General features: G+C 28.4%; 2 protein-coding genes across 7 annotated transcripts in view; one reads left to right on the top strand and one right to left on the bottom strand.

Moving 5' to 3' along the window:
* The window catches only part of LOC148304148 (homeobox protein prospero-like), a 155,830-nt gene extending 142,467 nt beyond the window's left edge, over positions 1-13,363 (bottom strand). For 4 of the 5 annotated variants that reach the window (XM_088268757.1, XM_088268759.1, XM_088268760.1 and 1 more), the window contains exons 1-2: positions 7,627-8,595; positions 724-807 (exon numbers count right to left, since the gene is read on the bottom strand). The gene's annotated coding sequence lies outside the window, so the exon portion shown is untranslated. Of the gene's footprint in view, positions 1-723; positions 808-7,626; positions 8,596-11,579 lie in introns of those variants that run through there. The other variant, XM_088268758.1, reaches the window with a different exon arrangement.
* The window catches only part of LOC148304147 (uncharacterized), a 101,660-nt gene that overhangs the window by 65,728 nt on the left and 13,414 nt on the right, over positions 1-22,518 (top strand). The window contains exon 1 of one of the 2 annotated variants that reach the window (XR_015838381.1): positions 14,139-14,206. The exons of the other annotated variant lie outside the window; for it this stretch is intronic. The gene's annotated coding sequence lies outside the window, so the exon portion shown is untranslated. Of the gene's footprint in view, positions 1-14,138; positions 14,207-22,518 lie in introns of those variants that run through there. 2 annotated transcript variants of the gene reach the window in all.

The raw sequence follows: 22,518 nt of genomic DNA, 5'->3' as shown, positions 1-22,518 counted from the left end.
ACCTGAATAAGTAACACAAATCGCTCACTCCTTTCAACAACGTCATAAATCAAAAATCGTCAATATTCAGTTGTGCATGTTGTGCATGTTTCGGAATGCCTAGAAAATGTTCTATATCCCAGCAAAAGAGGCATATTTTTAATTTAATATTTACCCGCTACAGAGCAGAAAATGTTGTTTTTGCATTTTGAAGAAAAGGTATTGTTTAATTATTTTTTTAAATATACTTAATATTTTTCAAATGGAGAAAAAACGTTCAGGTTTTACCTAAAAAGATCTGTTGTACAGTAAAAAGTTTAATAAGTGGTTTGATATTTATTTTTAATACATTGTATTATATTTTTAAACTTTAAAAATGTTCTCCTGAAAAATCAAATTTTTTGATTTATGACGTTCTTGAAAGGAGTGAGCGAAATGTATTTTATTGAAGAATTGTTAATTTAAATAATTATTAATATTGTTATAAAAAAAATTGTGTATTCATTCTTCTTTGTCAAACAAAAAACCTTAAATAAAAATATAATACATATGAAAAAATTACAAAAGTGATATATGAAAATAAAAGCAAGTTATTTGTAAAGTTATCTATTTTTTATTGGTTACACACATTTAGTTTTGTAAAAATAGGAAGCCGTTTATTTTTCGTTTAAAGTTTTGAACCAAATAATTTAGTTGAATTTCTAAATAACGAGATACAAAATCTTTAAAAAAATAATGGCTCACCCAATGATGACGTCTTTATTCTTCTTGTAGGGTGAAACAATGAAGGACAGCCTGTCTTCTCTCTCTTTCTCTCCGAAAAATAATCTGGAATAAAATACAAAAATAATTAAAATAACGATTTCGGTTTAATCAACGCCCTCAGTTCTAATTTTCAGTTTAAAAAATTATATTGTGATCATTTTACATATTTACTGTAATCACAACCACTAACGTTATTCATTTTTCTAAGATTTTTTTAAATAAATTTAATAGATAATTTAAAACGCTGAAAGTTCATTTCTAGAAGCGGTTTGTGGCTCTATAGTCCAACCATTATTTTTACGTGATCGACGCAAGAATACAATTTGTACAAGCGTTAAGAGTTCTGAAAATTCTTTAGTTTACAAATATTATTTTTTTATTAAGTGTGTTAGTATATATATATATATATATATATATATATATATATATATATATATATATATATATATATATATATATATATATATATATATATATTTATATAAACATATATATTTATATTATATATATATATATATATATATATATATATATATATATATATACATATATATATATATATATATATATATATATATATATATATATATATATATATATATATATATATATATATATAAACAAGTGCTGATGTATTCATTAAATTGAATGGTGTCAGAATCAAACTTATGCAGAATTTTAAAGATGAAAATCAATATTTTTATAGAAAACGAAAAAGGAGTCATTATTTGCCAAATAAAGTTAATATTACATACGGAGTAAAAATGATTAAACACTTAAAAACCGAACAAATATTTCAGTATGTGAATGTCTTCAATTATTTTTTTTTATTTTTTATTTTGATACTAACATGTAAATTTTACTTTATTATTTTCAGTAAAAATCTCATTTTCCTCGTCTCCAATGGTGTATAGGATCGATCACCGGATCGACGCGGTGTTTACATGATCGTAATTACAAGCACTCCACGGTTGCAGCTCGCACCCGTACTAAATTACGTGACTTGGATACTGCAAATGTGTTTGACCCAAATAATAGCTTCGAATCAAATATTACTAATGTTATTGTATCAGAACCAAAAATAGACCAAAACTCACTAAAAGAGGTAATGGATCATTCCAAAAGCTTATCTATCAATGAATGCAAATACGAGTAAACCAATTTAATGGTAATAATATATCTAATTTATGTTCGTATTTGGATATAAGCTTCATGATGCAACAAGGTGACATCGTTCCTATGCGTAAATTACATATATGTGTATAAATTTGTAATATCTATTCACTTTCCTAGTTAAAGCTGTCAACCGCTCGTTTGATTTTGATTAACAATCATTCGGCAATGTTTATCATCAGTTACCCTATAACTATTGTAAATCTACGAGGGTATTTTATTTATTTTATATATGTATAATATGATCAAATATGAGATGGTATGAGCACATAGGACACAGAGAACTTGATCGTATTGTGAACCAGATCTTTCTCAAAAGGCATCTAGAAGAAGATGAAAAAAATCATGGATGCTACAGAAAGATAACATGATTTGAAGGCATGGCCTAGGTGACGTTGTCCACGACAAAAGGACCTACAACCTGAGGACGAGGAGATCTGACTCCAACAGTCTACAAAGACGATAAGTTGGGAATATGAAAAATATTATCAAGTGTACTAACTCAACTTTCTGTTTTCAAGTATATTCCACTTCACTGTCAAATTTGAAGCTCAGTACCAAGTACATCAATTCTTTGCCTTCACGAATTGATTGTGGTTTTCTGAGACAAAATTTTCTAGATTCGAACCCTCTCTACCAATTTCTACTACCCTCAGAAATATTTTAATATAATAAGTAAATATTACTACCCACAGAAACAAAATTTAAGCATAACAATGATGTATTTTTTAAACATCTTATTTAAGTGAAATTTAAATATCCAGGATCATTAATCAATATGACGGAAATTAAAAATATATATGCTAATGAATTATTACTGGTTTAAAGATAGTAAAAAAATATTTGCACCTAGGAAAAACAGATGGCAAAACTTGATGACCTTTTTTTGTATTTTCTAATAAATATACTGATCAAATCATAAATTATAAACGAAAAGTCTTTAAAAACAACAATCATTTAAGTACCTACCAACAGGTATATGAGATTAAAGGAATATAAGTGCTAAATACTAATGTTTAAAAAACTAAGCGTGTTATTTTCAATTTTAAATACAACCGGATAGGTGTTCACATTTTATATTTACTATATTACGTTATCCTCGGTTGTACCTAAGGTATAAGGCTAATCAAACACCTCGCTACCATATAATTTACGATCAAGAAAGACAGCATCATTTTAACGCGATCTCCCATACGCATTTGGATAAGGCTAAAGGGTATGGAAGAAAAATACATTAACACTCTCAGTATCATTCATCGTTTACTTTGTATAATACCACTTTATAAACATTTATTTAAAAACCACGGTAAAAGCCACTTGCGCCTAAGTTTAGGCAACATTTTATCAGTACTGCTGGAGTAAAATAGCGATTTATAAAATAGGAGTATTAACTCCCATTTGGTATTAATGAACAGTGTTATCATATACTTTTTCTCCTTACTCTCATCCGCACTCAATGGTGCATAGGGCGCTGCATTTTATCAACGCAATGTTATCTTAATTACTTGCAGTCAAGATGATAAGTCCTGCGCCTCAGGTATTATAGGTTAATATTGATATTCTCAACGCGTTTGTTTGAGTCGCCTTCTAGCGGTGGATAGAAGAAACATTTGAGTACATAGCTTTCAAAATGTAAAAAAAAAAAACAATATTAGGTGTCAATATTTCCATGAATTATTAAATCTAAACTATTTTATTTAAAATTAATGCCTAAAAATAGTTCGTTTTCTACTTGATTTTTTAGATGTTGGAGTGAAAAGTGTGTGATAAAATGCAGATGACGCAAATGATGAAACTCATGGTAAAAAGCATTATACATGTGGAAACGTAGACAGTAATAGATCATGAAATAAAAGCAGCAATGACTAGTATACTCGAGGTTGCATACCGGACTCATTCTAACTTGTGGAAATTTTAAACTGCTAATATGTACAAACTCCTTGAAATAAAGTATTTTATTGTACTTATATCTACATTCGATGCAGTAAATCGATCTGATTAAAACTGAATAAATAACTAAGACCAGCTTACTTTTTTCTCGCTTTCAAATGGCTACAAAATCACAGTTCACATTATTCGCGACTAGTTTTATAAACGTAAACAAAAAAATGTATGTGCGTTATATCTATTAATTTACACTTATCGGATACACATTTGTTAATTAAATCAAGCAACCTGTTGGAATCCAATTGAATAATCCAATATTAGTATACAATTACTTTTACATCCTTTAATGTGAAAATGTAAATGTATAAGTATACGTAATTCGTATATACGTAATTTACAAATTCGTTGAACAAACAGTTTTAACCCTAACTTTACATTAAATGTCATTTTAAAACGACTAAAAACCCATTTGCTGAAATGAATCTAATATAACGATATTCCAACTGGATATGTTTTTCTCAATCGTTTTTATTTCTATCGGAATTTATTTACACTTTTTGAGAATATGAAGAAAGCATTATTATTTCACTAAAATAACTAGAAATAATGTGTAATAGAGTGGCGTTAATGAAATACCGATAGTCTGAAATGTAAACAATTATTCTTTCTCTATAAGTCTAAACCAGATTTTTTTATAAATAACTGAGTTTAAGATTCTCGATTCTCATTAATAAATATTTTAAATAATCTGCTTCCACAGTGAAGCGATTAGCCTACCATACTCGAGGTTTCAGGTTTTATTCTCATCGGTTTGCACGTGAATTAATAAGAGAGTAATTTTATACTTGAATTTTGAATAGTTTCTCTGAGCTGTAGAAAAAGACTTTTTTTGCATTTAATTTAGGAAAAACATTACTGTATTACTTTTATGCTTTTTGATTTGCCTTATGCACTATTGGGTGCGGATAAGAGAAATAGATTTACATATGGAATAATGTAGTAATGCGAAAAGTGACACTAACATGGTGATGATAAGTTGTTTGTGATTTTAAGCAAGCTTCATAAATTAGTAGCAGTTTCGAATAAAATACATATTTTAAATGATTAACGAATACTATTTTTTAATTTCATAGCAAAAAAAAATCAAACGCTGTAGAAGTGAAATGTTAGTTGGTCACTTCATGTTCATCGACTTGACATCGAAACGTTCATCTTTATGTTTACGTAAAAATTAAAAAGCAAAATAAAATTAAATGCGTCCATTTTTTTTTCTTTTTTGGATGTTTAAAAAATATCTGCAATTATCGATAACCATAAAAATCTACGTTCATATTGAAAACGAAAACATTTAAACGTTTATTAATCTATATTATTTATACAAAATACGCTTTAGTATTTTTCACTGCTTTCAATTTGTCGGTAAACAGATTCAGCTAAAAACAATTTAAATTGAATTAAAATCAACCAGCAAAAGTAATTCGAATAATTTCGAGACGTTGAAAGCGCCTTGATAAGGGAATATTTTAACACAATGCGTGAACGCAGCGTGATAAAAACAGGAGTTTTAATTCAATGATTTTATTGCACTTCGAACTAAATATAATATATACTTAAGTATAACAATGTCACTTAACCGAAAGCAATTGCCGCTATTCACAATAGATCTTTTATTTTTCACTTTTAAAAAATCTTACTTACTTATGAGAAAAAAACTATTTACTTAACTATTTTTATTTAAAAAAAACTAATTACGGTAAAGTTATTTACTATATAAAAAATTAAAAATATTCAAAATATTTAAATATTATATAAATTTCGAATCTTATTTTCTTAAGATATTTTTTTTCCAATTCAGTAACGAATTCATACTGAACAGCATTATTGAGTTACATTATTCTTGAATAGCCTCTGTTGACGAGTAGTGGAACTAATACATTCACTCGATTATTGGATCTATAACGTAGTTATCGCTATTATTCATATTTCTTCTTTAAATAACTAATTAGTCGCGTTTATATATTAATCCTAATTAAAAGATTCAAATAGGTGCTACTCTATTTCACTTTATTAAAAGCAATGTACCTATCCTATAAAAATAAGAAATGAACTTTGTACGATATTTTTTCACGGAACCAAACACATTTTTATAACTTTCAAAATAATAGAGCCCTCTGCATGTCGGTAGACTAACTTAAACGTCAATAAATGCAATCGATATATTTTCCTTTAAAAAAAATAGATGGCGGTAGTAATAAAAAATCGTTATCTTAATCCCAATTTAAAGATTCAAATACATACTACTCTATTGCCCTTTTTTTAAAACAATGTACCTATCCTATAGAAATAAGAAATAAACTTTGTGCGCTATTTTTTCACGGAACCAAACACATTTTTATAACTTTGAAAAGAATACAGCCCTCTGCATATCGGTAGACTAAATTAAACGTCAATAAATGCAATCGATATATTTTCATTTAAATAAAATAGATGGCGGTAGTCATAAAAAAATTTTTATCTTAAAACAAAACCTAAGCCAATCTATCAAAGAAAAGCTGAATTTTTTTTTTATTTAAACTGTTTTTAATCATAAAAATTGTATTTGCGCTGTTAGGATTTTTTCATGTTTGTCGATGACTTAAATAAATGTTAATTGAAATTTTTTATAATCGCGGTTTAGTTTTGCAGTAACTCAAGCTATTATTTTTATATTATTTGCCAAACGATTTGAGAAACATAGTATTTCGCCGCTTTTGTGATGAAAATTGAGAAAATCTATTTTTTTACGCTCAAACCAAAAACAACAAAATATAAAAAATACTTTATCACATACTAAAGATGATTACTTTTAAAACAAATAAAAAAATGCGTTCAAATTCTATTTTGTCACATGGATAATCCAGTTTTTTAGTTGACATTCCCAAAAAAAGTAGAAATTTTAAATACCTACTGAAGAAAAATTATTTCGGAACTTTGTAAAAAAAATACGTTTATAATATTATTTCAAAAAGTTTTACTACTACCAATAAATTATTTAGCTTATCCGCGCAAAATATTAAATTGATTTGTCTTACTACAGCATATTGTTTTTTCAACCTTCATTTTTGTTCCGACGGGAAGTAGTCATGATCGAGTCTATCCGTCGATACTCTGGCGGTGAGTAGCCGAACTAAATATATATAAAATAATTAAAACACAGATCCACCAAAGGATTATAATCTCTCAAATAAAAAATGTTTAATAAAAAAATATGAAGCGAAATCACAATTACACGTTTTCCCTGTATTTATTTTCGTTAATGTTTTATTTATTTTTTTATTTATTTCTTGTTTTAAATATATTATTTTTTAAATATAATAATAAACAAGAAAAATAATTTACAACACTTTTGTAGGCTTACTTTGATCATATATGCGATTTATTTTAAATTCTTGTAAATCATATAAATGCAATATCTCAAATTATAAATAAGTAATGTATAAATAATAAAACAGAACAGAAAAAATATGTTTATTAAATAAAATCAACAAAATCATAATAACAAAATAAAAAACATGCTTATTAAATAAAAAAAATCAAACGGCATTAAGGTCTATAAAAAACGTTTTTTAACTTGCAATGGTTACGAAATTAACTATAGAAACGTAATCCATAGTTGAGATTTCCCCCCGTCTAACAGAGTACTAGGTAATTACACCGGAATCCCCTAAGTTTTATACAAACAGCCGCTTGCAGCCGGACGAAAGCTTTTAAAAGCTCGTCTATGCATGGTTTAATACTTTTTTCATTCACTGTGGGAAAATCTTGTTATGGAAGTCAACCAACCGGTCTATGAAGAAGCACAAGTAGTTGTCCTTATATCGTGCGATATATTACTATGCTGTCCCACTGAAGGAATGTTTTTTGTTTTTTCGAGATATTGTCACGAGATTCACATTTAACTGTTCACGCGCATCAGATTTAAATGTCAAATAACTTCGATTAAACACAACACTCAGTTTTTCAAAAAAGTCTGCAATTCAGTGTCCTAACCACGCGCACTCAGAATCACAAGTAAGCCTTCATAAATTAATCTAGTCTCAAAGATAAAACAATTTTATTATCATATGAGGTTTGCGAGTAATGAGTCTTTTTATCATATATTATCAGATCAAATATAATATATATAAATTATCATCTAATATAGTAACTTTTAATGGTTATAAAATTTTGAACGCCGATTTAATTTTGGTTTAAATTTTGAATTTTGTAATAAAATTTTAAAGCCTAAACGTAGTTACAGAAATTTTTCGTTAATTTTAAAATCACAAAATTTTGAGGAACGAATCGTTTTTATTTTTAGTCGAAAAGAAAATCTTCCAAATATGTTTATTTTTCCATCCAAAAATATTTTTAAAGTGTTTGCAATTATTTGTCGCCGTTCTCGGATCGAATTCCAAAAAAGTAATCAACACCGCCGAACTTGAAACTGATTACTATCCGCGCTTTTGTTTAAAACCGATATCGTGAATCGAAAAAGTTTTGTTTTTAGTTTATTCACTTTAAAGTTCGTGTTAAACTTTGGCTCTTGTAAAACCGGCAACCGGAAGAATTCGAAATGTGGAATGCGGAACGAAGTCGATTGTTTTTTTTTTTTTGAACCGAAGACCGCCGAGCGCCTTGGGACAAGCAAGGGTGCCAACCTTGCGGGATGGACTCCGGCCCAGTAATGGTGTATAAGGCTATGACGGCGTGGTATATAAGACGCGGAGGCCGCGGCGGCCGGCGCGGGCGGCTCTAGGACAGCGACTAAAGACGCGCCACCACCCGCGCCGGCGCTACCCCCGCCCGCCACATCCCCCCTCCCTTCCACCCCTCGCCGAAATACTCCCCCTATCCCACCCCCTCCACAGTGGCCTTTTTTGCGAATATTCTTCGGTTAATTATATTTTAATACGGTGGTCGTTGCACTCTGTTATGATGGGATAAACACATGGGATTTTTTGTTTACATTCAGGTTTCCTGAAAAAACACTCGCACGAACTTTTCCGAATATTTAGGACACTTTTTATCTTTCATTAACATATAATATTCGTAATTAAATAACATCGTGTTTTTTACTTCGAGCGAGTATTTTCTTTAACTTTTATAGTGACATATGCGCACGTTTCTAATCTCTATCGGCCAAGTAAGAATTCTGTACGTTATTATCAAAGTTCGGAAGGGGTAATTTTGTGAATAGCACATACAAATCTACCCCGTTTGAAAGCTCTTAGGGCTTAATACAAAGAAGGCAATTAAATCATATCATGCACCAGCTTACGCATTTTTATATGAGGGATCAATACTAAGAATTTTTAGGGAAATCTAGATGGTTCTCTTTTTTTATTGTGTGTTTTTTTTTTAAATAAAATAACAACCATGAAGATTTTCCACATTAATTTTATTTGACGAGCGACCGGTTTTCGTTGTGTTTTTGTTAATTTTTATTAGTTTTATTTAACACTTTTTTTACATTCTAACTCTTACAAATGTTAAATTTCTAATTCAAAAACATTACTTTAAGAAATACATGATTTAATTTTTGATAAAATATTTTATTTAAGTTTGCACTCTCACATATTCAATATGCATAAAGTCTTTGAAAAATATTATAAGAATTTGTTAAAAGTGGTAAAACATAACTTCTAAAAATCTAGAAAAAAAATGTTGCTTTTTATAACTCAAATAATGACATCAAGTCATAAAATAAAAAGATTTAAAATATTCATTTTTTTTATCACTTCTCATATAATGATAGAATACCGATCATTCAAGACTTTTTCAGGTATGTGAGGGATATCAAACACTTTTTTCTTTGTACCAGTTGTAAAAATTTAAGCGTTTTTGTATCTGATAAACGAAAAAAAACACTTCAACAATTTGAAATCATTATTAATATCACAGGAAGAAATACGGTTAAGACATGTGACTAATATTTTTAATGCAATGTGTTTAAATCAACATCTTGTAACGTACCACTACAATACATATATTGTTTAGTAATCTATTAAATAAACACGTATTTTTAAAATAATTAGGTCTAGTGAATACTAAATATTAATTAACAGCAAATTGATCAAAAGCATATACTATTTTCATATATATATACATTTTATTTCATGTTAGATTCCATTGCTCAAAAACATTTTGCCACATTTGTTTTTTTACTTCATGTATTGCAAAACGTATTTTAATGAAGAAATTTAGAAAATTTTACAATTTGAATTTTAAAATTTTACAAAAGAGAAGACTTGCAGTTCAGAAGCTCTTAAAATCTCTTTTTTTTAACATCCACTACATTTTAAAAAATGAATTGAATAACTCTATTGTGTTATTTAGAAATTTTTCAAGCATAATTATCAAACTTATTATTATAATTTTTGATAATCATCTATCACGTCTATTTTACCTCGTACAAAATATTTTTCATATTTATAACTATGATAAACTCTAATAAATTCCTACTGCTTTTTTCATCAAAATATTACTTGAAAATCACACGACTTTTTTTACTCATATTATAATTCTTGAAAATTATAACAATGGTATTAATAACTTAACGTTCACTTATTTTTTTACAGTAAAACTTATTTTTCGAAAAAAAAATCAGTATTATAAATCCTAACTTATGAGTAATAATTTTAAAAAATACAAATATAACTTTAACTTTTGCGAGACACAAATTTAGAATATTTTTTTTACACCTCACATTTTGTAACCGTCATGTATTAGACATTTTCATATCATTTTTGTTTTTATAAGTTTCGTTTATACAAGATATGTTTTTTTTTAGTTAAAAACATGTTTATTCAAAATTTGTAAAAAAAAACGTTTTTATCAAAAGATCGTTTTTATCATAACTCGCTAATGATATTAGTGGAAAAGTTTTTGAATTTCATATTGGGATTTTATTTAATTTTTATTTATTTGTTATTTTTTTTAAAAAATTCCTCAAATGACCAACAAATTTTTGTTGTACATTTGAAAAAGAGATTTGATACGTTTCATCAAAATAATGTAATTCTTTTCTTACAATTTATTCCGTTAAACACGTAAATAATAAATAAATCAATAATTTTAATCCGTTATTAACAATAATTAAATTCAATTCATAAATCTATTTATAGAAAACTCAAGTTCTTTATCGTTGTACTTACTAATCTTTTATTTTTATTTTAAAGTAAAGGTTTACGAATCGTGTATTGAATTAACTAATATTTGATAAACAGTTAATTTTTACTTTATAATGTGTATTTTGAAACCATTTTACTTTAAGCTGACTCCAAAAAGCTCCTACGCGTAGAGCGACTCACGTAATTAGTTTTGAAAATCGAAAATAAAATTTATGTTACAAATATATCTTAACGTTCTAGAAAGAAACTAGAAAGAAAAATCAACTTTTTAACAATTTTGATTATTTTAATCTGTTTATTTCGATGAAAACTTTGATTTTTTTTTTCGATAAATGTAAATAGAAATTTTAATGTGTTACTCCTAGACTTTCAACGGTACTAATACAAAACGGGATGTTCTATCAATTTCAACCCCATATTACAGTAAAATAACCGGTATATCTGGTTTAAGATCAACGTGTTTCCAATTGTTAGCTTTAAAATCGCAGTTCAACGAATTCTTAAAAAAAATATGTACGCTCAGTTATTCCTAGTAATGTTATTATGCTTTTAAACATTTAAAATATTGGTTAATTTGTATTTTTTTTTAACTTGATTTGTATTATTTTCTAAAATAGTACTCACCAGATCGTTTCCTCGTTTGGTCGAGGTATTAAGAAAATTCCACGAATATTACAGTCAACCATAACTCTGAACTTTCGATCACTTGAGCAGTTAGTTTCACATAAACATAAACTTTGATGATAAAAACAGAAACTTAATTCTCCCTACGTCAATAAACAAAATGAGGATAAATTAGTAAACTATTAGGCTTTGTTATATTTATAACAAATAATATTTGGCTAAAAGCGTAACAATTTACATGGCTGAAAACTACATTTACTAGTAATAGATAGATTGCAGCGGCATCAATTTAAATTTTCCCTTATAACGAGAGGAAATTCAAATATTTTTCATCAGAAAAAACTTTTATTTCGATGTTTATCGATACAAAATTGTCGGTCATTGTCTTTTTTGTGCGTCCTTTAACTTCATGACGTCATAGTTCATTCATAATTCACTTTTTAAAAATTGCGCGAGTATCAACATGTCCTCCAAAGTTCACATTCACACGAGGCATTGTCAAAGTAGCACAAAACACGTGGATTTTTTTTTTAAACCGAAAACTTCACTGTTTTTTTTTTTACTTAAAATTGTTATATTGCATTCTGTTTGAATAATTATAACTTCCACTTTTATTTTAATAATTTAGTTAACTACTTAAATCTTATCACTTAACAATTATACACAACTTTTATAAGTAAGAAATGATTAAATATCATTAAAAAGAGTTTTAAATATATTTTACAAAACAAAAATATAACACAAATATAACTGTTTGTTTTTATTTTTCGTTCGCGCTAAACCGTCAACTTTCGGTCGTGTTGTTTCCTGCTGCCTTTTTTCAAGGCGAGCGCTTCATTTTTTTGGCGACGCACACTTTCTCTCATAACCGGCGCGCCAGGACGTCTTGTCGCCGGCGCCGACAGTGCCTCCCGCCGGAGCGACGTCCTATGGGGGCGTCCCCGCGACCCCGCACATGCGCACGGCCGCGCGACCTAAACCCGCCCTTACGCGTAGCCCCATTACACCCTTTATCTCGTGCGGAATAAACCTAGGACTTGCGCCCTTTCGGTCTCGGACCCGAACGGGACTAAAAGAAAAGAGACGCTCTACGAAAGAGTGCTGAGGAGGGAAAGGGAAGGGTATACTAGTTTTTATTTTTGCGAAGTCTGGGGCGGATTTTTTTGTTTTCTTTTTTTATTCTTTTATTTATTTCTTTTATTTTGATTATCCATTTTGTATCACAAAAGGAATATCGGGATATGCCTCCACTGAAACCTGTTGAGCTCTGACCCGTTTCAATCAACCATAAACCGTTCAATCGATTATGCTACTCTCGCTCAGACACGTGTACGCTGTTGTTTATGGAACCAAACATTGTCAATATAAGGGGTACTTACCGAAACAAATACGTCGTAACATGGTAACATCAAATGAAATATCTACTCAAAATTATTCCACCAAACCAATTTTCACTATTCCGATAAACATTTGTTTTTAAATTTGATATTAAAACTATTATTGTAACTAGAATATTTCGAAGAATGTTTGCAAAGACAGAGTGGTGTGGCGCTCGATTCTCTCTGCCTACCTCTGCGTGGTGTTTAGTAAGTGTAGTTAGTTAGAATATTTAATTTATTTCAGTTTTACTTGGTAAATACCATTATTTCTCAATATCCATTATGACACGTGTTTCGATGTTAAACTTAAATTAAAAATTGATAGATTTTACTACAAAGTGACTGACGAATCAACTAATAAATAAAAAAATATTTAATTTGAAACAAATTTTAACAACAAAAAAATTAATGTACTAAAGTAATTATACTTTTGCTTATGTTTACTTTAATAGATTAATCATGAAAGTAATAAAATAAGTACGTGATTCATGTTTATTTTTTTTTTACAAAACACAACTTAATACAAAATATTAACTTTTAACAAATTATTAATGAACACTAACATATAAAAAAATGATAACGTAATAATAAATCAGAGCGCATCATTTTAGTTTTTTTTTCTTGTTTCAATATTTTTTTTCTAAAGAAAATATATGCTAGTCCAGCCCCGTCGTAATTCTTTAAAGTTTCACTTAGCGGTAAGGAGTGGAGGCGCGGGGGGTTCTCTGTATGGTGGCGCCATTCAACCCGTGGACAGTAGATGCACTTACAATCATCACAACTCTAGCGGTATAACCGTAAAGCTATCAAATACACTACTAATGTGTATACTAGCGCCACTGTTGGACTGTAGCGTAACTAAAAAATAAATATTAAAATATAAAAATTCTTAAAAAATCGTTTTAATTTGAAATAAGAATGAAATGGTATTTAAAATAAAATTTGTTACTTCTTACTAGTTTTCTTATTAGTCAACACTAATATTTATAAATTTTGGTTGTGATCTTTGCTAAATTCATACAAATTGAAATTTCCATTTGAAATCTAACTAGTTTCTGGAGTCGTGTTACGTGTATCTATCTATCGTCCTCGGTTTCATATCGGCTGTATTATTATTTATTTATTTTTAACGCCCAGAAACCCTCAAACCTTCTATTTATAGAAGTTTGTCTTCATGTAGGAAAGTAAGGATAGGGAAGGTAAATGTGAAAAATACATCACCCAGATCAATTGAAAATAAATAAGTAAGTAAGTATTTCTTGAATTTATTTTGTAATTGGCGGGAATCGAACCCGCGACGCCAGTTCTGCAGTGGAGCCACGGCTCCTGTCGTATAAAACGTTTTCATTTTTCTCTCCCCTCATAATTTTTTTATATTTTTGAATACATTCAAATTAATTTAAATTCAATCTATGTGGTTTCTTAGATCTTAAAATTAGAGATGCTTTTTGATAATATTTTGTTTATTATAAATGTCTTAACTGGGGAGAGCCATCTATGGTTGTTTTTTTTTAATACACAGTAAGATAGAAGTAACTTTGTGGTCAAATCTATCCAATTTTTTTTTAAGTTTTACCCAGTAAATACCCCCAAAATTTTGTTCCCACCGATAAGAAATAAAATTTTTATATAATAATAATAAAATAGATAAGAAACAGCTCCTACCCCCTCTTCAACGTTCAAAGTCCTAAGGATTCAACTCTAAAATTTGAAATTAGCTTCACATACGGTGTTTGAAAATGATGCGTAATGCATCGAAACATGTGTCACGGTAGATTTTAAGAAATACTGGAATTTACTAAGCAAAACTTAAATTAAAAATAATATTTTATACCTATGTACATTAGAGCTGATGGTTAATACAAAACTTCAATGAAAAAATGTACATAAACTAGATCGAAGCAATATCTTATGACGTAGGTATCATACGATATCAATTTGATTTCTGACCGGTGATATATTTCGCAGGTTTTGTATGAATAACGACATACCGTGCGAATGGAGGTGTTTGAATTCTGATAATCAAATATTGAATCTTAAAACAGTTAGTAGTGTTTGCTCAACTGCTGCGAGTGTTTACCAGTGTGTGCATAAAAAGAATATAATAAAAAAACATCAATGATATATTGAAATACATTTTTTTTTCAAAGAAATATTTGTATTGTTATGAAGAAAAGATACAAAACACAATCCCATGGTACAAATATAACACTTGAGTGTGTTTATATTTATTATTATGTAATATTATATATATATATATATATATATATATATATATATATATATATATATATATATATATATATATATATATATATATATATATATATATATATATATATATATATACATATTTATATATATATATATATATATATATATATATATATATATATATATATATATATATATATATATATATATATATATATAAATATGTATATTTATAAATTTTATCTGCAAAGTTTAGAGTTATTTTTTCATTAATATTGGAAAATATTGAAAAAGTCGGTAAATACAAAAGGTGATTTATTTCACGTGTCGTATTATTCACGTCATCATTTATTTATTAAAGTTAAAACGCAAAAGGGCTTTAACGCCTTTTTGCGTAACAGGGCATTTTGTCATATTTATCATATTTAACATATTTAAGTATGGGGAACTTTGCAATACTACAATCAACAATACTCTTTTGCAGGTGGAAATGTTTACGCTGTGCAATTATATTGCAGAATTGTAAAAAAAAACTTGTTATCGATACATAAAGGTAAAAATATAAAAAGAGTCACTGCCGTAAAGGTTATATTTTAAACTCTTTACTGAATAATTTGTACTAGTGCTAATAAAATGGTAAGAATTTTTTTGAGAATTTACTCAAGAAATTTAAAGTAATACAAATGTTTAAAAAAAAATAATACCGATAATTTGAGTGGTTAAACGAAATAGTATCCGTCTAATAGAAAAAAAAAACTAAAATTTGATGAGAATAACATTTTCTAGTAATTTGGTCATCCATTCTTAAGTCAAAAATAGGTACAATTTGAGATGGTACCCTAACGTAACAGGGTTCGAGTCCCAAAAATCTAGAATTGGACTACCAAATACCCCCCCTATCGTCTTTAATAATTACAAATAAATATTGAACTGCAAGTTACGATTATCAAGTAAGTAACTGAAGTATACACAAATGCAATGTAATTTTTTTTAATATTTTTTACAAAAAAAATACAAAAATGTTTTTGCCACGTCGACAATTGCGCGTAATTTTCAACTTATTTACAAAAAACAAAACCATTTGATACAATTTTAAAAACATACTTGATTCATTTTGTAAACATGACATGTTAAAACAGCATTCCAGAGATTCTCAAAATGTTGAAAAATAAAAATAAAAATCTAAACGTGGGATTATCTGACGCTGATTTTGAACTCATTGGTGCATAAGGCACCGCATAGGATAGATCCTGAATTATATTAAGATAATATGATCAGACTAGATTGAAATTCAGGATCCAGGAGATCTAGGAGAATAATTCAGATATTTGAAATCAAGATTTTTAAAGATTTTTTCCCATATATCGCAAGAAAGCACTTTCTAGGAAGGCACACAAATTACAATTTACACACTTTACCTAAACGTCCATAGAACCACAAGATCCAAAACACAGAAGCAAATGAATAAATAAAAAACCTAAAACATACCTCTTTTACAAACTTTCTTTGCACATACTGCTTTCATTATCCATAAAGTCATTAAAAAACGAAACTAAGTATTAAACAGATATTCATAAATGGATAATGGAGGTAGGTAGGTCTGAAATAGATCACTTTATTACTTGTCTTATTTGAATGCGTGTCATATTTACTTTTCAAGCAATTACATAGCTTAGAATTAAATTGTGCCCTCGGCACGAGAAAACCCAGTGAGGGCACTTTTTTAAATGATGTGTACGATGAAAAATGAATCAACAAATAAAATGTAAAAGACTGTATATAGTGTAACATTCACAATTCTACTCATAATTCACAACCACACTACTCAAATTTAGGCAGTTGTATTTAACCTTTAATTCTCACCTTCTTTCACATACGAGTTCTCAGCACCATCTGTGGTTGAGTTGAGTATTTTTCTTTAACTATCAGAAACCTTCAAAAAATGTATGAAGGATTCTTCGCGGATTATTTTACATGATTTTCAATTTTTATGAAATAATTATTAGACAGTTATTTTACTAACAACATTTTGAGTGTCAATTTAAATTTAAATTTAGTTGAAAGTGTAGGAGAATTGGATAAGTTGAACTTGTATGAGCTGATATGCTGATATGCTTAAGCGTATGATTCCCTTGAGAAAAATAAGTAAAATAGTGTTAAGATTTTTTACATCAAACTTACGTGTTATTTTTTTTATGGATAGACGTAGCGACCATAGAATACCCTAAAAAAAATATGACTGATGATAAAAGTGACTGCCAAATAAATTAAAAACTAATATGTGCTATCCAAAGTCATCCATCAAATTATATCAACATATATATTATCTGTTTATATATTTATATAATTATTAGATATTTCAGTCTAAAATATTTTGTATCTATATAAAATATAAATACTTGAATCTATTTCAACACCTGTGTAAATTCGTTGCATTGAGTAAAAAAAATTGCTTCAATATTTACTGAATGACTTTTGTTTTATGTCAATTACTTACTTTTAAAGTATATGTTTAAGCGTATAAGTTTAAGTGAAATTTAAATCATCTGTTACAATATTTATAAATAGTTCTTGCCAATGAAATAATTATTCAATAAGTAAATACTGATTTCAAAAATATTATTAAAATGCTAATTATTTTTTACATTATAAAGAAGATCTAAATTATTTATTTTTTACCCTATTCATAAGAGAAGGCGATTAAGCCTTAGGAATGTATTTATTAATATCTTAGACTTTATAGTATTCTCTGTCCGCCTCCGTAGTATAATGGTCAGCATGCTTGCCTACCGTTCTGGAGGTCCCGGGTTCGATTCCCAAGGGGGTTTAATAAATATACAAGTGATTTTTTCATTCTTAAATTTATTCAATATTACACTGGACTGGTACCTGAAGTGAAGGGCTGATCACCTTTCCTTCATGTGTAATCAATCGAGATAAGACTGCGTTTATATGAAGCAGTGCCCTATGCACAATTGGGGTGCGGTAAGGGTTTTATTATTATCATTATAGTATTATTTAATCTATGATGTTCGTTTTTAGATTTGAAGTAACATAAATCAATTGCCTCAACAATTGAGCCATCCGAACACCCCCTAAATACAAAAGAAATAGTTAACAGGTACCTAATGAAATATAAATAAAACTAATTTCGTAGACAAATTTGGCAGGAGTAAAAATCAGAGGAGTAAAAAACATTTATTGAACAGTGTTCTTGTATAATGAATAAGTCACTTTTATTATGACAGCTTCAAATAGCAGAGTGTATACAGAAAACAATATACAATATAAGGGATTAAATAATAATAATAATAATCCCTTTCCGCACCCCAATGGTGCATAGGGCACCGCTTCATATAAACGCAGTGTTATCTCGATCGATTACACATGAAGGAAAGGTCATCAGTCTTCCACTTCAGGTACCAGTCCAGTGTAATATTGAATAAATATTAGAGTGAAAAAAGGATAAAAATGCCATATAATTTTTTTTATAATATTTTTACATACAAACAGCATTTTTGTCCATTTTATAAAATATATGTAAAATAAATTGCGTTTTAATCGCAGTTTAAATGCGATAAAAAATATACATTATCTCAAAAGTTAAAATATCTGTGTGATCTGTAAACACAGTATAATTTCTTGGAAATGTGCAGAAGCACATATTTACACATCATTGCTTAGGACAATATATTGTTACATCGACAGTAAATTTATTACGATTATTTCACAATGTCAATATGTAGGTGTGTACTATTTATGTGCTTACATTAATAATAATGACATTTTATGTGCTAACTTTTGCTTATATCATTGTGGCTTACCATATTCTCACTATATGGAGTTACTGAGGCTACTATGAAGCTATATATTAATGCTAACCCCTTAACGCCAGGGGAAAATATAATAACTATCATATATAAGTACCCTTAACACCTTCCCTGCCACAGTTTTACTTTAGGAACATATATATATATATATATATATATATATATATATATATATATATATATATATATATATATATATATATATATATATATATATATATATATATATATATATATATATATATATATATATATATATATATATATATATATATATATATACATATATATATATATATATATATATATATATATATATATAAGGCGAATGTTAGTGGGAAAAGAAGCAGAGGAAGACCGAGAAAAACATGGCACGATCAGGTATGCCAAATACTTGAAAGTGGTCAGGTTAGGAGTCGTAACAATCGGCGGGTATGTATGAGGAGATGCATGAACGTGGAAGAAGCGAAGAATGTTTGCAAGGACAGAGTGGTGTGGCGCTCTATTCTATCTGCCTACCTCTGCGGGGAAGCGGCGTGATGGTTAGTTAGTTAGTTAGTTTATATATATATATATATATATATATATATATATAATAATAATTTAATATATTACGTTTAACAATAAAATAAGGCGATATCACCACTTTTCGGCTTATAAATTAATATGAAAAAATTACATGACCGTAACACCGAAACCCTGAATGGTTAATAATTATAATTTAAGATAATTTGTATAAGTAGGTATCCTTATTTTCGTAAAACTCAAGTCACTACCCCAAGGGCGCTTCGCTGCATTTAAATTGAGGAAAAAAGAGATTTTGGAAATGATTTAGCACACAAATGCGTTTTTTTATAGATACGGTACTTTGTTAAGAGTTTGTTCTACTCGTGGGAAGCGCTAAGGTGTCAGTCGCACTGGTGATTTGATGGAAACTCTTAAACATATGTGTTTCAGGATTCTGGTGAGTTGAAAAAGATCGCAGAGTCTACACTACCTATGTAAGTGTGGGATAAAATATCTATAGGCAAGGTACTTATATTTTGCTTTATCTATATTAAATTCATAATGAATATCGTTGGAGATCGTTCGAAACTTGAGTGTTAAGTTGAATTATTTTATCATATTATTTTTTGACATCTCAACATAGATGAAAAAGAATGTGGCAGTCTGGGCATTTACGGGGCTTACGACCGTCATAGGCTGGTTTCAGTGATCACTTTACACACGTGTAACGTTCACCAATTCTACCCATGATTGACAACCACACAACTCAAATTCTTGGCAGCTCTATATAAATAATCCAATTTTGAAACATTGTACAAGAATCACTAGAATTTTCACTAGTGACATCTACTGGTGAGACGAAGAAGCTTTTTTTAAGCAGAAACTCTTATACTTATAAATATTATTTTTTTGTGAATAATGTTGTATTATACTTTCAACCACTGTAACATCTGCTAGTAACATTCTCAGAACAATATGACTTTGAAATTTATTGATATTGAAAAAGTAAATTTTGCGAAAATATGTTCCTTTAAAATCAATATACAAACACTGAGCTCGCTTTTTATACATATATTTTACGCGGTTTCGAAACAACACACTGCAATAAAAGAGAAAAAAATCGAACAGTCATTTAAGAACGCGTAATAAATAGTAATGGGGAATTTACATTTCTTTCATTCTTTATTTTTGAAATTTAGTTACATTTTTTTGAATAATTTAATACAATATCTAAACATTTCTACTTAAAACAATCTTATTGTTTTAGTTGCGCTGAGCCTCTCCCAAAAAGAGTCTGAGCTCTTGTGCTTGGAGAGGGAGCATCCCTTGCATGTACATACTTACTAATCAGTAGGTACTATGCGCTGGGAGGTATGCAGAAAGGGATAGGACAAAGAGATATTGATTTATTTATTTTAAGTATTTCCTTAAAATAAAATAAGATACAATAAGCAATTATGATTGTTTTAGATCCTGAATAAAATCTTGATTTGTCACATCTGGCACATGTGATTCGGGTCCATTAGGGTCGTATTTCCATCGATCGCATATTTAAACATTTTTTAAAGTGAAGATGATAGATATTTTTAAAATTTATTATATTTATTAAATATGGTTACAAAAGTTTTTTTTTTAATAATTTTAATTAATTTAATAGACATTTCTACTTTTACAATCTTAAAATTAATAACGCAGTTCTCTCCAATAAAGAGACTAAGCTCTTGTGCTTGGAGAGAGAGTAAAACGTATTATTTATTGTTTATGTTTGTTGGTAATTTATTCATTTATTTTTATTAAAATTATTTTTAGTTTTTTTTTCATTCTTTGATTTATATATATATGCAAATAATTCATTTAATTTATTTTTGAACATTTCAATGTGTTTTATTAAGTTCCCAAATATTAAAAGTTCTGTTGGAATATTTAAAGTATTTTTTTAAAAACACAGGAAGAATCCTAATTCCTAAGTAGAAACTATCAAAGTTTTTTTTAAATAACTTGAGATAAATGTTATTGGAATATTTTTAAAACCAAAGTCTCTGTTATAATTATTCTTTTTTACGAAGGTATAAACTAATCTAGCTGAATGTCAATTTTAAAATGATTGTCAAATAAAGCGATGCAATAAATATTACGCCATTCCATTTCATTTGGATTTAAGTTGTCCTTTCTCGCCGGTATTCCTGGAGTTGTAAAATAAAATGTATTGTAAAGAAAGATTGGACCAACACTTTACAGGGTCGTTATGCATAAAAACACCAAAATCGTTCACTTTGAAAGGCCAATAAGAATGGAAACTACTTCGAATCTCATTTGAAAATTTACCTCTTCGAATTTTACCCTCGATAACGTTTCCAGAGGCTCTCAAGTGTTCGATAATTTAATAATATTATATTATTAATATCATACTTTTTAAATATTAGTCTCTATTTTACTAACGATAGGTCAACATGTCAACGCTTGAGTCAGACAGGAGCAGGCAGAACGAATATAACGCCACACCAATATGTTTTTACGAACAATCTTCACCTCTTCCACATTTATGCATCTCCTTAAATCACCATTCGGGCATAAAATAAATACATTTGTATTCATATATTTTTTAATGAAATATGTATTTATACCCTTAATATTTTAAGGAACCCCAAAGTCAGCAAAACCTGGATAAGTGTATGTTTATTAGAGAACACAATATACAAATTAATACAAAATCCAAATCGTTGTTGGTCGTAGGATTATTGTAAAGTTATATATGGATATAATTTTACAAATATAGCACAATTCGAGAACCGGTGATCTTAATATTTCTAATTTGTAATATACGGATAAATAAATAATTATAAATTATGTATATTTTTGAAAATAAAAATAAGCATTCAAATAATATTCTTGATAAATAGGTAATATGTCGCATGCACGTAGTAAATAAGGGTTGCGACAAACAACCCTTCGTCGCAATTGACGGATAGCGAATGGATTACTGGAGAAGAAGAAGAAGAAACGAAATGA

The sequence above is a fragment of the Brachycentrus maculatus genome, unplaced genomic scaffold (assembly GCF_059751285.1).
Source record: "Brachycentrus maculatus isolate JH-2025_06_01 unplaced genomic scaffold, ASM5975128v1 h1tg000328l, whole genome shotgun sequence".
NCBI classification, from domain to species: domain Eukaryota; kingdom Metazoa; phylum Arthropoda; class Insecta; order Trichoptera; family Brachycentridae; genus Brachycentrus; species Brachycentrus maculatus.
Note: the sequence above shows the minus strand (reverse complement) of the source record. Positions and strands in the feature narration are given on the sequence as shown.